The sequence below is a fragment of the Megascapheus bottae genome, chromosome 6, assembly GCF_031878675.1.
Source record: "Megascapheus bottae isolate mThoBot1 chromosome 6, mThoBot2.hap1, whole genome shotgun sequence".
Taxonomy (NCBI): Eukaryota; Metazoa; Chordata; class Mammalia; order Rodentia; family Geomyidae; genus Megascapheus; species Megascapheus bottae.
Genome location: NC_143514.1, coordinates 68,189,060 through 68,201,556, shown reverse-complemented (window position 1 = coordinate 68,201,556; position 12,497 = coordinate 68,189,060). Strand labels below are relative to the sequence as shown.

Below are 12,497 nucleotides of genomic sequence, written 5' to 3'. Positions count from 1 at the left end.
CCCTAGCCTGAGGGGAACCGTAACTCAGGAGCTCAGGCAAAGTCTGGAGACTGTGCTGTGTGTAGGGTGCTAATGGGTGAGTGTGTGTGGGCGGGTCCCACAAGCCGTATTAGGGAGCATAGGGAGCATTGTACCGGATGGTAGGGTGGGAGGTGCGTCCGAGTAACTCATGGCAACTGGGAGGGGCAAGCCTACTCTGCAGGAGCGCATCTACGGTCAAACTACAACTCCCAGAATGCCCCAGGGGGCTAGCCCTGCTTTCCCGCCTGTCCACTGGCTACCAGTCGCGTGAGCAGCGAAGTGGATTGGCTAAGGGAGAGCGGGCCTCTCCCACTAGCATGTTAGTAGGCGCCGCCGGCAGCAGACGTTGACCGTGCGCGGGGAGGGGGGTGGGGGAGCTGGGGCCCCAGCTCCCCATTCTGGAAACTACTGGGCGCTGTCTCCGTAGCGTAGCCGCGGGCTGGGAGGCACCCGGCGGGCGCGGAGACTGCGCGGCGCAGGCGCAGTGCCGGGCTTCTCCCGGGTCCCTAGACAGCTGGAGGAGATAAACAGAGGAGGAGGAGGGAGGGGAGTGCGTGTGTGAGAGCGCGCGAGGGAGTGTGAGTGTGTGTGAGCGCGGGTGTGAGGCGGTGCGCAGGGGCGGGCGGAGGCGCTGTCCGGCCCCGGCCAGGCGCCGGGCGGGGAGCATGGGAAGAGGCTAGAGCTGCCCGGGCCCTCAGCCCCCTTCCCGGGATCCGCGCCCCCCACTCCCGGGAGAGGGGCCGGGCCCCCCGGACGGACATGGGCTCCTGAAGTTGCGCTGCCGCTGCCGCGGGTCCCAGGAAGAGACCGGACAGGTAGGGGTCGCCGCCGCCGCCGCCGCCGCCCTCGGCGGCTCGGCTCAGCCCCGGCACTCGGGCCGCCTGCTCTGGGCCAGCTCCAGCCAGGCCGGCCTGGGAGCCCGAGCCCGTCCGCCTTGGGGCCCCCCGGGTGTCCCAAGAAGGGGGCACAGGCCTCGCAGGGCCGAGGGCCCCGGGGGGGACGGGGCGGGGGTGGGGCGGCTGGAGGTCTGGGGACCGGCGGAGGGCGGCCTGGGACTGGAGGTGGGGGTGGTTGTGGGAGTCCTCGGGGGGCTCTGCGGAGGGGGGAGTGCAAGTCGTCTAGCCCAGCACGGGACTTTGACGGAGTTTTTGCCATCTGATCTGGCGTCGGTTCTCAGGGAGGAAGGGGCAGGTGGAAATGACTGGAGGGCCATGACTCGACCTGTGTGTCATATTCTCTCTCTCTCTCTCTCTCTCTCTCTCTCTCTCTCTCTCTCTCTCTCTCTCTCTCTCTCTCTCTCTCTCTCTCTCTCTCTCTCTCTCTCTTCCCCCCCCCCCCCGGTCTCGTGTACTTCTGGCAGCCACCAATGGTCTATCCTGTCACCAAACTGTTTCCTCCCAGGACTGTAGCCCGGTGCAAAGGGCCTGTACTTGGGAGTGGGCTCTTCAGTACCCACTTCACACGGTAAATGGGAATTGTGGAGGTAGACTGCTGTGCAGCAGGAAAACTGCAGTGGGTCGTTCCTCTGCCAGCTGAATGGTTGGCTTTCTAGATGCCCTCTTGCTCCCCCCTAAGAAGTGTGCTATCAAGATTTTTAGAGAAGAGGTGTAGGAGCTTGCGATTATAGTATCAGTCCAATATAACTGTGTCCCCTACAGTTCTTTTCTGTTTTCCTCCAACATCCTAACTTAGTGGTAAAATGACTTGAAAGTTTTGTTTTTAAGTTTTGAGTTTAGAAGCTGTAGTTTCCCCATTCCTTCCAACAATGGATGGTTGATCAGGGTAAAGTGGTAGTTAAGTGTTCCTGTTTAGCAAAGCCTGAAAACATTTGGGGAAGAAAATTGTTATATTGTTCTGCATTGGTGGTTCACAGATCTCAGGAACCTGAGATCTGAAGATCCAGGTTCAAACCCAGCTATGGCAGTTACAAATCTGATAAGACTAATTGCTGATTAACCAGCAAAAGTCAGAAGTGGAGTTGTGGCTCAGGCAGTAAAGCACTGGCTTTGAGTGAAAAAGCTAAGCAAGAATGTGAGGGCTTAAGTTTAAGCCCCAGTAACACACACACACACAGAGAAGACACTTTCAGACCCAAACATGTTAGGAACTATCCACCCAGGGCGTGTGTTTGCCCAGAGGCCTGCATTAAGCTTTTCTACACTTCAGGGTCCTATAGTGCCAATCTCTTCTCACTAAGCTAAACAAAATACTGATAATTATTTCTCCTTTGAGTTCTGACTTAGTCTTCCTGGTAATTCTCGTATCTTTAAAAAAGAAATTCTTGTATTTTTAGAGGTATGGAATTGAGTCTTTGTTGTTGAGTGTAATGCCGAGATCCTCTAGGAAGTCTTTAACTAAAATTTCTTTATTGTTGATTGTTGAATTACACTGGTAGGCCAGAAATAACCCTTTCATTCTGTGATCAAACTGTCTTAAAAATCTGTGTCTTGGTTGGGGAGTGTAGCTTAGTGATAGAGTGCTTGGCTAGCATGCATGAAGCCCTGGGTTTGATTCCCCAGTACATACACAAAAAAGCTGGAAGTGGTGCTGTGGCTCCAGTGGTAGAGCGCTAGCCTTGAGAAAGCCCAAGGACATTGCCCAGGCCCTGAATTCAAGCCTCAGGACTGGCAAAAAAAAAAAAAAAAAAAAAAAAAAAAAAGTCTGTGTCTTTCCTTTTCTGACCCTTGAACACATATTCAAGTCTTATCTCAAGTTGAAGAGGCAAAACTTTGGGATTATCTCTTCAGGGGAATTGAGCAGCAATCTATTTCTTTCTATGAGGGAATGAGTATGTGTAATATGTGTAATGAGTATGACATGGTGTTAATGACAGTTTTCCAGTTTTGAGTTCTGGAATTGTCGCACAAGTGGCAGTTAATTTTTTTTTTTTTTTTTTTTTTTTTAGGAAGAAGGATTTTGGCTTGAGTTGTAAAGGTTCAGTTCGTGGTTGTTGGGCTCCATGTGGGTAGACCAGGCACCAGTGGCTCTGAGAATGGAGATTTTTTTTTTTCAGTTGTGGAGCTTGAGCTCGGGGCCTGGGGGGCTGTCTCTGAGGGTCTTTGTGCTCAAGGCTATTTCCAGTTTTGAGAAGTTAATTGGAAACAAGAGTCTCCTGGGGACTTTCCTGCCTGGGCTGGCTTCAAGCCACAATCCTCAGATCTCATCCTCCTGAGTACCTAAGATGATAGGTGTGAGCCATTGGTGCTGGATGAGGATAGAGTTTTTAAGCCAGTCTGGGAAGGAAAGTTCATTTAACTACCAAAAAGTTGGAAATGGAGCTGTGGCTCAACGTGGTAGAGTACCTAGCTAACTTACTTTGCCAGGTATTTTCCAGTTGGCATATATCTTAAAAAGTGACTGATATTGCTGCGTGCCAGTGACTTACTCCTGTAATCCTAGCTACATAGAAGGCTTAGATCTGAGAATCATGGTTCAAAGCCAGCCTGGGTAGGAATGTCCATGAGACTTGTAATTTCAGTTATCCACCAGAAAACCAGAAATAGTGCTATGGCACTAGCCTTGAACTGAAGAGCTTAGGGACAGTGCCCAGGCTCATGATTGACCCCCCCTCCAAAAAAAAAGACATTTATTGAGGAGATCTGGTATGTGTCATTTTTGGTACTAAGTAATATTCTCCTCTTACAAAACTTAACCCCCATGGTAATCATGGGAGGTGAGAATGGTTTTTTATATAACATAGATGAAGAAACTGGTTTAAAGAAGTTAAAAAACTTGTTTTAATTCATATTCACATAGCTTATATGAGGAAAGATTGGAATTTAGACCCAGTGCTATCTGCTTTGTGATTATCAAGTTACCTCTGGTAAGAAAGAACTGAAAAGACCTAAGTTTAGGGTATGGTGAAACAGGAGAGGTGTCTGCAAATTCTTGAATTGTCAAGGGGAGAAGGAACTAGACCTTCTTTTTGTGATTTTATTTTTTTAATTTATTTTTATTTATTTATTTATTCTTTGCCAGTCTTGGGCCTTGAACTCATGGCCTGGGCACTGTCCTTGGGCTTTCTCAAGGCTAGAGCTCTACCACTTGTGCCACAGCACCCTTTCTGGCTTTTTTTTTCTTTATATATGTGGTACTGAGGAATTGAACCTGGGTCTTTGTGCATGCTATGCAAGCACTCTACCACCAGGCCAAACTCCTGGTCTTCTTTTTGTGATTTTAGAAAGCAGCATGTGATTAAAGGATACAAATTCTGAGAAGGTAGACTGGTTTGATAGGACAAAATTTGACTTTGTTTAAAAAAAAAGGGCTACCTTGTCATGTTACCTATTGTGGAAATATTGAAACAGTGGTTTTGCCACTTTGTATCAAGGATAAGAAAAGGGTTCATGTTTATGTAGGTAATAGGACTACTCAACCTCTGTATTTTAATCTATGAAATGGAAATGTTTTGATTTCCTGTTTTACACAGGAGACTTGGCTAGATAGATACTTTTTCCCCCCTACAATATCTCTCTTAATTCTTAGAAATCTCTTATAAGGTAGAATGATTACTATCCTCAAATGAAAAGAAGTGAAAGTTCAAGAATGTGCTGGAAATTATACCAATAGTAGTAGTAGAGATGCAATTTGAATCCATATCGGCCTGCTGTTTGCTGTGTGATCTAGGCTAAATAATAAATCATGGGTCCTCTCTGAGCTACAGATGGATTTTCTCATATGTTAAAAAAATAGTTTATGGTGGTACGTCTTACCTTACAGTGGATTGATGAGAACTGAATGACCTCATATGTGCTTTCCTCTGCATCTCACTGGTATTCTCCAAAAGCCAGCATTTTGAGTTAAAGGAACATTTCTTTATTGGGACCAAAATGCTAAGAATTCTGAAACTCATTCTTTGTGCTATTAGTAATAGCTATAGACTCCTCCAAGGGTTTTGTGGCATTAGTGAGTAAGACCTAAAGCTGTGCCAACAGATCAAAATATAGGAGGCAGTGTTCTTCTTTGTTTGCCCTGTTAAAAGAAAGTTTTCAGCCACTGCTATAGATTTAAATTTAAGTATCAGCTGGGTACGGTGGCTCACACTTGTAATCCTAGCTATTCAGGAGTCTGAGATCTGTGGATCATGGTTCAAAGCCAGCCCTGGCACTAAAGACCCAGAAACTCTTCTCTCTAGTTAACCACTAGAAAACTGGAAATGGCCCTGTAGGCTCAAGAGGAAGGGCGGTAGCCTTGAGCTGAAAAAACAAATGCCCAGGCCCAGGGGTAGAGCGGTAGCCTTGAGCTGAAGAGCTTAGAGGACAGTACCTAGGCTCATAAGTTCAAGCCCTGTGGCTGACAAAAAAAAAAATATTCAAAAAATTTTGTATTTAATGCCTTTTAGGTTGATCAAGGTCATAACTGTTATAACTGTGCCAGAGATGGATGCCAAGAATAATGATCCTTAATCCTATCTGTAGCCATCTGGAGAGGCATTAACCCCATATTCTTGAGATGGGGGTGGGAAACAGAATAAAACCTTGCCCAGGTTGCTCTCTCAGGTTAGTGTGTTACATTAGAACTTTGGTTAACTTTTTCCTTATACGTAATTCCTGTTTTTGTTTTCATAATGAATAAGATTGTTTCTCCCCAAATCTTCTAGGGACCTATCTCAGAATGAGAGTAGATGGTACTGTTCAGTAAGCTTTACATTTTTTTTTTTTTGCCAGTCTTGAGCCTTGAACCCAGGGCCTGGGCACTGTCCTTGGGCTTTCTCAAGGCTAGAGCTCTACCACTTGTGCCACAGCACCCTTTCTGGCTTTTTTTTCTTTATGTATGTGGTACTGAGGAATTGAACCTGGGTCTTTGTGCATGCTAGGCAAGCACTGTACCACTAGGCCAAACTCCTGGTCTTCTTTTTGTGATTTTAGAAAGCAGCATGTGATTAAAGGAAGCTTATTTACTTAGAGCCTTCTTAGAAGCTTCTTTACTTAGAATGCTTATGGTCTACCTGATTCCCACTTGTGTCATATTTTTATGTAGTATAAGTGAGTTAGAAAAGAAGGATTCTATAGCAATTAGTTTTCATTTATCATTCTGCTAAGAGAATAGTGATAGCCGTTGAGAAGCTTCAGTGTCTTCCCTAACATGAGGACTTTAGGGCACAATTGAGAAAGATGCAAGTTAACAGTAAAAGCCCTAATTGTGGATGCTCTTAAATAGTAAAAGGACAGCATTATCAAAATATGCTCCTACTGGCAGAGTGCTTGCCCAGCATGCAGAAAGCCTTGGATTTAAGTCTTCATTACCACATGCACAGAAAAAAAAAAAGCTGGAAGGGGTACTTTGGTTAATGTGGTAGAGTGCTAACCTTGAGAAAGCCCAAGGTCAGTGCCCAGGACCTGAGTTCAAGCCCCAGGACTGGCCAAAAAAAAAACCAAAGTGCTCCTTTTTCTCTTTTGGTACCCTTCCACACTGTTACGGTGATTGCCGCCAGCCTAGGAGAAAGCAGGTAAAACAAACTATTGAAAAACAAAGTTCTAAAAACATCCAGGAAAAATGTTAATGTCCAAATTGTGTGTTAAAGCCTCTTCAAGCAGAGAAGGCAAAGGCATCAAGGTAAATTCTCACCAAAAATCTTTTGTTTATTTTAGTTGGTCATGGGGCTTGAACTTTCGGCCTGGGTGTTGAGCTCAAGGCTACTGCCCTACCCCTTGAGCCACAATGCCACTTCCAGTTTTCTTGTGGTTACAGAAAAGAGTCTCACGGTCTTTACTGCCCAGGCTAGCTTTGATCTGAGATCCTCCCATCTCAGCCTTCTGAGTAGCTAGGATTACAGGCGTGAGCCACTGTGCCCGGCTAGCCTTTTTTCTTTTTTGGCCAGTTCTGGGGCTGAACTCAGGGCCTGGGCACTGTTCTTGGGCTTTTTCAAGGCTAGCACTCTACCGCTTGACCCACAGCACCACTTCTAGCTTTTTCTGTTTATGCGGTATTGAGGAATCAAACCCAGGGTCTTACGCAATGATCCTACCACTAGGCCATGCTCCCAGCCCCCAAAAGTCTTTGATAGGTGAAACATTTCTTAGGATGGACTTAGAGAGAGAGATGCTTTTAGTTCCATATGTGATCCTATAGATGGCAGAGAATATGTCCAACGATGCTTTGCTGATTGGTGTGAATCATTGGCCATATTGTTTCCCAAATTCTGTGGTTGTGCTTATTAGTTCATGACCTTGAAGTTTTCACTTGTTTTATTGTTTTGTTTTGACATTGTGTTGCTGTATATCCCAGGCTGGCCTGGAACTTGATGTGTATCCCAGTGTGGCCTCTGGCTCTCAGTGATCCTGATTCACTTAGCTTTCTTTTCTTTTCTTTTCTTTCATGCCAATCCCAGGGCTTGAACTCAAGGCCTGGGCGTGTCCCTGAGATTCTTTTGCTTGAAGTTAGAACTCTACTGCTTGAGCCACAGTGCTACTTTTGGCCTTTTCAGTTTATGTGGTTCTGAGGAATCAAACCCAGGGTTTCTTTCATATATGCTGGGCAAGCACTCTTAACACTAAGCTACATTCTAGCCGTTGCTCAAGGCTTTCTGAGTGCTTGGATTAAAAACCACCATGTTGAGCTTGAAGTGGCATTCTGAATTTATGTTTAAAATGAGCAAGAGTCAAGGAAACTATTGGCCCCTGCACCCTTGTTGTTTTGGTGCTGAAGATTGTGCCCAGGGACTCACATATGCTAAGCAGAAGCTGTACCATTGAGCTATACTTCCAGACAAGGCAATTTTTTTCCTCTTTTTGCCTAAATCTAAGGAATAGCAAGATACACAATTAGGCGTGACTATTCGAACATTGTCTGATTTAAGATAGTAATATTAATTTTTTATGGTAGCCAATGAAGATAATGGTAGGGTATGTCTCATAGGATTGTCATTGTTTAGTCTATAGTATAACATTAATAAAATGTCTAAAATGTTCAGTAAATATTTACTAGGTTCAATGTCAGGTATTTTACACGCGTGTGTTCTTCCATTTCTAATCACCTTGTAAAGTGATAGCAGATTAGGAAACTGAGGTTTAGAAATGTTAAGTTCCACAGAAAATAGGTGCCAGAGGGGCTGGGAATGTGGCTTAGTGGTGGAGTGCTTGCCTAGCATGCATGAAGCCCTGGTTCAATTCCTCAGAATCATATAAACAGAAAAAGCCAGAAGTGGCGCTGTGGTTCAAGTGGTAGAATGTTAGCCTTAAGCAAAAGAAGCTCAAGGACAGTGCCTAGGCCCTGAGTTAAAGCCCTAGGGTTGGCAGACAGAAAGAAAATAGGTGCCAGAGTTGGAATATGAACGTTAGATTTTACAGCTCAGCTCTTCGTCTTACTTTGCTACTGTACAATGACCTCTATGCATTGAAAATGCTGCTGGCTCCTTACTTGGTTGCACTTTTCTTCTGTTCTATAGGGTTGTTTCTATAGTAGGAGGAAAGCTAGTACAGATAGAGTAAAAGGAGACTTGTGTGCATCTTTTTCCCATCTTTTGCATAATTCAGCATGTTGAAAAGGGGATCAGCCAACATCTGGGGTACCTCTCTGCTATGGGAGGCACATTTTCCAATGGAAGAATACAGATGATTGTGGTCCCATCTTTGGTGTGCTGCAGATTAGCAGTGTCACTTTGGCATCACAGGGAAGTGTCATTGAAAGGGGTTTTGTAAGCTCATCTCTGAGGTCACCTCTCATTTTACAGATGGAGAAAGCAACTTAACAGTGAAATGCCTTCTCAGTGTCACAACCAGTTTAAAGGCTGAGGCTGGCCCATAGCACAAAACTCTACTTCTACCTCAGTTCTATATCGTGTTGTACTTCAGTTCTTCCTTATTAAGTGGAAACAATAACTTCAGGGTTTCCTCACAGGATTGTTGTGAAGCAAATTAAAAACATGAGCAAAAGCACTTTAGGTATGCAAGTAGTCATGCTGTTACTTACTCAGCGATAATTATTTGCCCCTCCTAAATGCATTATCATCCCTGGAGACTTAGAAGGATTAATAGATGAATCAAAGAGCTGGCCCTGGGAATGCTAGTACTACTAATGATGTGATGCAATTTAAAAAAAAATAGTACTGGAGTTTGAACTCAGGGCCTATCAATTAGCCACCCTTCATCCAGCCTTTTTCTGGGCTGGATATTGTTTATTTATTTTGGTTTTGAATTTAGAACCTCATGCTGATCTTCTTAGATGTTGGAATAACAAGCATGTATCATCATGCTTGGTTTCTTCATTACTTTTTTTTTTTGGTCAGTCCTAGGGCTTGAACTCAGGGCATGGACACTGTCCCTGAGCTTCTTTTTGCTCAAGCCTAATCTCTACCACTTGAGCCATAGCACCACTTCCAGCTGTTCTTTTCTATGTATGGGGTACTGAGGAATGAGATCCAGGGCTTCATGCATGGTAGGCAAGCACTCTACCCATTAGCCCCTTTTTATTACTTTTTATAATAAAATATAAAATAATATTCCATATATATATGGATTTAAAAAAATCTGTCTGTGGGTATTTTCTTTGCTTCCCATCTTTTAGTAATAATGAAAAAGGCAACAATAAATATTCATGTATATCATTTTTTCTTTTTTTGTCAGTCATGGGGCTTGAACTCAGCACCTAAGCTCTGTCCCTAAGCAATGCTTTACCACTTGAACCACAGTGCCACTTCCAGTTTTTTGAGTGGTTAATTGGAGATAAGAGTCTTACAGACTTTCCTGCCCAGAATGGCTTTGAACTGCAGTCCTCAGATCTCAGCCTCCTGAGTAGCTGGGATTACAGATGTAGTCACGAGCCAGTAGCTTACAATTTTTAAAAAATTGTAATTCCTTTCTTTGGTGGCACTGTATTTGAACTCAGGGCCTTGTACTTGCTATGCCAGCACTATACCACTTGCAACATGTTTGTTTGTTTGTTTGGTCTGGTACCAAGGTTTGACCTAAGAGCCTCAGGTTTTTGCTTAAGAAAATCATAGCTGGCACTATACTACTTGAGCAAGCCTCAAGTAGTTGGCTAATTGGAAATAGTCTAGTGGATTTCTACTTAGGCTGACTTTGAAGCACAATTCTCCAGGTCTCCTATCCTTTTCATTAGCTAGGATTGTGAGACATTTGCATGCAGCTTGTTTTCTTGCTTGCTTGCTTTTGGTGCCAAACCAAACTATGTGTAGTCAGACTCACAAACTTTTCTGCCTGGGCTGGCCTTGAATCACAGACTTCTCCTTAGCTGAGATTACAGACATTATGGTCCCTGGCTATTATGTACTTTTTTTTTTTTGGTCAGTTGTAGGGCTTGAACTCTAAGCCTGGGTGCTGTCCCTGAGCAATTCAGCTCAAGACTAGCACTCCACCATTTGAACCACAGCTCCACTTCTGGTTTTCTGATATCTAACTGGAGACTAGAGTCTCACAGACTTTCCTGCCTGGGCTTGGCTCAAGGGTAGGGCATTAACCTTGAGCTGAAGAATTCAAGAACAACGCCCAGGCCAAGCTCAAGCCACATGATCCACAAAACAAAATGTATATGGAAATCAAAACTTTGCCTAGTTGCACATTGAGGAGACTGGGATTCACACTTAGGTACCCAAGTATTTCAAGTCTGTTCTCTTTGAGCTACATTATTGAGAAAAGGACTGTGACATCTGAAATGGATGATTCCTTATGGCATCCAGCACCACAGTTTTCTTTTTTCTTTTTTTTTTTTTTGCCAGTCCTGGGCTTGAGCTCAGGGCCTGAGCACTGTCCTTGGACTTTCTCAAGGCTAGAGCTCTACCACTTGAGCCTCAGCACCATTTCTGGCTTTTTTCTATGTATGTGGTACTGAGGAATCGAACCAGGGTCTTCGTGCATGTGGATGATTCCTTATGTTTGAATACTGCTGTTTGGTCCCTGGTTCCATATGAGTAGGATGTACTTTGTTCTAAGCTTTATTTACTTCAGGCTATTACTGGTATGCTTTGTATGATGAATAGACTAATTCTTCTGCATTGAGCTATTAATTAAACATCATTTTCTTAACTAGCATCCTTTATGATAGCAGAAGTAAGCTCAGAAGACAGTGTGGACAGGGTGGGGTTAAATGGTGGCCTGCAAGGCATCTTAGAACTCTAAGAATACCTTCCGAGAGTTATAACATCTGCAGCTCATATTTTTATTTTAACATTGTCATGTGTTTTCCCTGTGACTTAGGTATTTTATGTTTCATATTCCCAGCTCCTGGAAACCAGCTTTCTCTTTTTCACTTGAGTATGTGTTAGAGTTGACCTGCAATGTCCTAGATTACAAATCTTGACCTTAAACCTGTGTCTTTCAGCTGTGGAAAGTTTTTGTTGAACTTTTCATGTGCTTTAAGCAAGTTTGCCCTCAGTGTCATTAGAACTGTAAGTGTGAAAAATCAGGGTATGTTAAGTTCACCATGGTGACACTGAAATGAAGAACATGTGGAAAGTTTCTTCTGGTCTGCTACCCTCCCCATTTTCCATTAGTGATTTCTAAATTATCTTTATTATTTATTTATTTATTTTTTTGCCAGCCATGGGGCTTGAACTCAGGGCCTGAGCACTGTTCTTGGGCTTTTTTTTTTCCCTCAAGGCTAGTGGTCTGGCATTTGAGCCATAGCACCACTTCCAGCTTTTTTCTGTGTATATGGTACCAAGAAATCAAACCTGGGTCTTCGTGCTGCATGCTAGGTAAACACTCTACCACTAGGCCAAACTGCTGGCCCCTGGTTTCTAAGTTATCTTGTTCAACTTCCATTTGTTTATTTATCTTGTCCTTCTTATGCTTTCCTTTAAGATATATGAATAAATTAGTTAAAAAAAAAAGATTTAAGATGGTGGTGGTGGCTCATGCTTGTAATCCCAGCTACTCAAGAGACTGAGATCTGAGGATCAAGGTTCAGATCTGAGGATCAAATTTCAAAGCACCTAGGCACAAAAGGACCTGAGACTCTTATCTCCAATTGAGCTCTAGAAAATGGGAAGTGGGGCTTGGCTCAAGGGTAGGGTGGTAGCTTTGAGCTGAAGAGATCAGGCTGAGTTCAAGCCCCATGACCCACCCTCCCCCCCCAGTTTTTTTTTAAATTTATTATTACAGGTGTGAGCCCCCAGTTTTTGGCCCATTTGACTCCCCTCCTCCCCAGTCCTGGGCCCTCAACTCAGGGCCCTGAGCACTTTTCTTGGGCTTTCTCAAGGCTAGAGCCCTACCACTTGAGCCACAGCACCACCTCTGGCTTTTTCTATGTATGTGGTACAGAGAATTGAACCCAGGTCTGGGCAAGCACTCTACCACTAGGCCAAACTCCCAGCCCTCCATTTGACTTTTGACATGTGTTTTCCTACTTGGTCTGGTTTCTCTTTCCCTCTTGTTTCTTTTTGTTTTTTTCTTTCTTTTTTGTGGGGGTGGGTAGGGGTATTGGGGCTGGAACTCTGGCTTGGGCAATATCCCTGAGCTCTTCAGCTCAAGGCTATAATTGGATATAAGAGTCTCTCTGCTTTGTATTGCCCTGGCTGG

General features: G+C 44.2%; 1 protein-coding gene across 3 annotated transcripts in view; it reads left to right on the top strand.

Annotated features, from left to right (window-relative positions):
• Positions 1-258: 258 nt before the first annotated feature.
• The window catches only part of Wdtc1 (WD and tetratricopeptide repeats 1), a 53,209-nt gene continuing 40,970 nt past the window's right edge, over positions 259-12,497 (top strand). Inside the window, exon 1 of one of the 3 annotated variants that reach the window (XM_090335477.1) lies at positions 259-340. The gene's annotated coding sequence lies outside the window, so the exon portion shown is untranslated. Of the gene's footprint in view, positions 341-507; positions 837-1,465; positions 1,486-12,497 lie in introns of those variants that run through there. The other 2 variants (XM_090335476.1, XM_090335478.1) reach the window with 2 other exon arrangements.